This window comes from Petaurus breviceps, unplaced genomic scaffold (genome assembly GCF_028583685.1).
Source record: "Petaurus breviceps papuanus isolate PSGF00001 unplaced genomic scaffold, PetGlider_PUasm1.0 229, whole genome shotgun sequence".
NCBI classification, from domain to species: Eukaryota; Metazoa; Chordata; class Mammalia; order Diprotodontia; family Petauridae; genus Petaurus; species Petaurus breviceps.
The window spans coordinates 13597891-13602528 of NW_027185903.1; the positions used below are offsets into that span (position 1 = coordinate 13597891).

The window sequence follows — 4638 nt, forward strand, 5'->3', positions numbered from 1 at the left end:
ATCTTGACACCACCCCTATAGCAATAGTTTTAAGAACAACTTTGAGTGACTTAGTCGTTTTGACTATTATAAATACCCAAATTAAATACAAAGGACATATGAAGGAAGATGCTATCTGCATCCAGAGAAAGAACTGAGAAATAGAAGCATGGATAGAATGATTTTACATATAAATACATATTTGTGTCTGATGGTAACCATCTCTAAAGTCCTGAAGTAATCTAAGGATTCTGAGAGGTGAAGGTGAGGAAGGAGAGTATGCCAAGGCTGTCTAGTACAAAGGCACAGAAATGGGAGATGGAGGGTTGTGGGTGAGAATAGCGAGCAGTCCAGTATATCAAGACCATAGAAGATGTGGAGAGGAACAATGTGCCCTAAAACTAGAAAGATCAGATGGGGCCAGGCTGTAAAGAGCTTTATGTGCCAGATAGCCCTGGCATTGATAAGAACATAAAATAACAGGCTTGGGGCCTCCTGCCACAGCATTTACCTGTTGGCCCAGTTCTAACGGGGTTCTGACTGCTGCCAAGAAGCCAACAAACCAAGTGCTGTTTGAAGGATCCCTTGGAATGGCAACCAAGGAGCCCTGCAATTGTATAGGCAAGAGCGGAAGCTGCTTCTCCCCCAAAGGCCTTGCCAAAGGAGCTGCCATGGTGATGCCAGTTTGGAGGAGACCCAGCATGAGGTTTTAATTCCATGGTAAGGATGTACAGCTGCTTTTACTCCCACACTAGCCAGCGTTTTCTCCACGACTGCCTTTGCCTTTTTCTTAGGCATCTCTATGGCTAGGATTGAGCTCAATATGAAAGAAGGTAGGTATGATGACAAGGGTCTCTTTCCTGCTACTCTGAGAGAGGTCTTATGTATAAAGAGAATAGGCAATTTTCTATACTGATAAATCTTAGAGCTAATTAGATGGCACAGTAAAGGGAGTGCTGGACCGGGAGTCAGAAAGAATTGAGTTCAAATCTAGCCACAGGTTCTTACTAGCTGTGTGACTTGGAGAAAATCACTTAACCCTTTGTTTCCTCAACTGTAAATGGGGATAATGAAGACACCTACTTCCCAGGCTATGCTTAGCATAGTGTGTGGCACATAGTAGGTACATAATAAATGATTATTTCCTTCTTCTTCCTTCCACCCAACTTCTTTCTGACTCACTTCAATATCCCCTAAGCCATTATTTCTGAAATTCCCATCATAGAGTCATTCCTTCAATGTAGATGTTGTCAACTCTCAGTTCCCTCTTTAAAAATGAAAAATTGTTCTAGGAGAAATAGGAGACAACATATGCAACAGGAAGAATGTCAGAAGGCTGGGATTTAAGTGCTGGATCTCTCACTTACCAGCTGAGTGACCTTGAGCAAGTCACAAATTCCTCCTCTCTTGATGTGAGCTTCAAGTGAAACAATGAATGCAGAAGATTTAACTACAAAGCATTGCTCAAATGTAAGTTGGTATAACACTTTGGGGCCAGTGTTGTCTTTCCTATGAATGAAGGAAAACAGCATGTCAGTTTGTTAATTATCCAACCAACGGATACTAATTAAGTGAATGCAATATCCAAATTGACTACCAGGTAACTCTCTGTTGAGCTAACGACTCAGAGCTCTTCTATTAGAGAGAGTAAAATCCATTTCTCATCCTTTTAGTCCATCATGCTGCTTTTCTATGCCTGCTGAGAAAAGAGAGAATATAACAACCCTGGATGAGGGAGGGGAAGTTCTTTTTCCTTTGCCAAGAGCATCAGAAATTGCTCCACCAATTTCTCTCTCTGTGTATCATATCATTGGCCTCAATGGGAAAAAAAAATTAGAGATGAAATTGCAAGGAGAATTCTCTCTGGGTTACCATGGTATTAGTATTCTGCAGTAGATTAATTTACCTATTTTCCCCCAGACATGAGGGTTTGAGGACATGAAAACATTTTGGGGGGGGTGGTACTAGGAAGAGGAAAGGGGGAAACAGAAACAAAAAGGAACAAATTTAGACCTACGTCAGTTTTACTTTGCCTCTACATGGTCAGAGGCTAGTCCCTTACACATATGCCTACCATCAACTTAAAAAAAAAGTTCTAAAAGAAATTGTCAATTTTGTCCTGGATAGCAGAGTATTTGCTTTCTGTCCTTTCCCAGATGAATCAGGCTCCATTCTTACTCCCTTCTCCTTGTTTGACATACAAGCCTCTCTTTCAAGTCTTACTATAAAAAGTGCAATTTATTTTCAGGAGCCTGCCACACAAAAGCACTACGAGATTGTTAAGAATTATGAAAAGAGACATTTCTAGTAGTAATAATACATGAGAACCTTGGTGTTTAGTCTTTGTTAGAATTCAGTGACTTTTTTACACAAAGGAACTCAATGTAATAAGGATAATATCAACCCTGAGCATTTTTCCATCATTTGGGACTTCTCCATGGCCTGGAAGAGATTATTTGGATAACTAGTGATGAGGCTATCAACTTGGATAATAGTATCTTTTACTCACCCAGTTCATTTTTTCCTAGTACAAGTGACATTTCAGTCCATTTAGAATCTCCCTCTCCCTCTCACTGAATGCTTTTATTCTGAGAAGCTGAAAGATTGCTGGATTAAGGTGAATGGATTTAAGGTAGGAAAAGTAAGTGCCACTCTGGCTTTTTTCCCTAGAATTCTTTTTTTTTTAAACACAATTATTTTATTGATTTCTTGCAATCAAATACTGCCAACTAGCATTACTTCCATTCATGCACCATTCAAAAAAATTTTTGAATGGTTATTTTTTAAATGATGCATAACATTTTAATACAGCAAACAGAAAGTTAAAATTTATGATGCACCCTGATTAATTATGTAAACTGATACTTTTTTTAAAAAGCAGAACTAATAATTTGGTTCCTTTCTTCATAAAGTGGAAATTTAAACATTTCTCCTGACAGTCTTGAGGTTATCATTATGTTAGAAGTAGTGCAAAGTGTGGCACATGTGGGACCATCTAGGAAGGCGTGTAACTGACATGCCTCATTAGAATTGATAAATTGTGCATAACAAATTGCATGCAGTCAATGCATGAGAGAAAGCATCTTTCCAATACAAGGCCACCCTTGGCTCCTGTATTAATTCGATTTTGCATTATCCTTTATGGCATTATAGATTAATTATTACCTATAGCATAACCCTGAAGTTAAGAGAAGGAAAATAACTGCTGCTTGAAGAAAGTGATTCCGGGTCGCTATTTGGTTTGAATCGGGAGAGAGACCCTCGAGAGGTTAGCGTCTGCCACCTCCAGCTTCCTCAGCCCCGGCCAATTGCAAGGCTGTGCTGGGTGCTTCACAGTGACCGTTCTCTACGGCATGGCCAGGCCTCTTCTCCTACACTGGTCCATCCGGTGAGCCTCCACCTGGACCGGACCGTCCTGAGCCTCGCGGTTTTCCCTTTTTGCTGTTTTCACTGTATGATTTCCTCTCCCTTACCACCACCATTTTAGCCCCTTGTGACCTTCCATTTAACTGTTCATAAGTCCTTTCAGAATATCTTCAGAGAGCTCCAGAAGCGGAAGCTCTGGGGACGGAAAGTCCAAGGAAGGAAGGTTGGGGATGGGAATGTCCTTGGCTTTCCCTGTATTGGTTGGAAACTCCTGCCAGGGAGAAGAGGCTGAAGCAGTCTCTGCAGGGAGAGGCAGGCTCCATAATTCAGATGTTTCTACAAAGTCAGCATCTACATCCAATTCCTTTTCGAGAGGAGTCTTCTGGAGCCTGGCCTTCTCAGCGCGGAGCTGCTTGTTTTCTCTCCTCAACCTTTCGTTGTCAGCCACAAGAAACTCCACATGTCGCTTTAGGTCAGCGATCTTGGTCGCCTGCTCTTCTATCGTTGTTTTGTCATCTTTGGGAACTTTGCTGCCGGGACACGGCTCTGTTGGGTCTTTTCTCTTCTGAAGAAGAAAAGGAAGAGTGTCTGGGTCCCTGTCAAGGACTGCTGGCACTGTGGCAGGACTAGACTGCTGAGACTTGGGCACACTGAGGCCCTCAGACCCATCCTCGGCCAGCGGCCTGCTGGACATCAGGAGAGGAGGCGTTCCGTCAGGAATCTGCTGGGCTTTCCACCTTTCCTCCCGCTTTGCCCTTTTCCGCCTCTCCTGAATAAGCAAGAGTTGTTTCATGTGGCTATCCCTTTGTAATTCCAGTGATAACTGAGCCTGCTCAGACTGTGTCAGTTTCATGGCTTCAGAAAGATATGCGGCCGCCTTCTGGTGACACAAAATGGCCTCTTCGTATTTCCCTGCAGCCAATGACCCGTCTGCTTTCCTGCTCTGCTGATGAGCCAGGTTGAGGGGCCCGTCCATCACTTCCATAGACGCCGGGGCGCCCCGGCTCCTGGAGGGCCAGGGGAGGGCAGCGCTGGGACGGGCCCGGGGGCCGGGTCAACCCCCGCCGTCGCCGCTTCCTCCTCCCCCTCGTCAGACACCTTTTCCCTAGAATTCTTAATTTTTCCCTTCTCCTTTTGAGAAAGTAAAACCCTCCAGATTTCTTCTCTCAGCTCTCCTTGCCTTCCTCCTCCTTTTCCTTCCCACTCCTCTCTTTGTCTTCCTTGAAAAGTTTACAGAGTTTAATGAGTGAAAATAGCTAACTTGAAGTAACAAAGGCCTGAGTTAGAATCTAA

At 43.3% G+C, this 4638-nt stretch overlaps 1 pseudogene; it reads right to left on the reverse strand.

Moving 5' to 3' along the window:
- Nucleotides 1-3407: 3407 nt before the first annotated feature.
- LOC138167245 (nuclear receptor-binding factor 2 pseudogene) lies at nt 3408-4337 on the reverse strand (annotated as a pseudogene).
- Nucleotides 4338-4638: the final 301 nt, after the last annotated feature.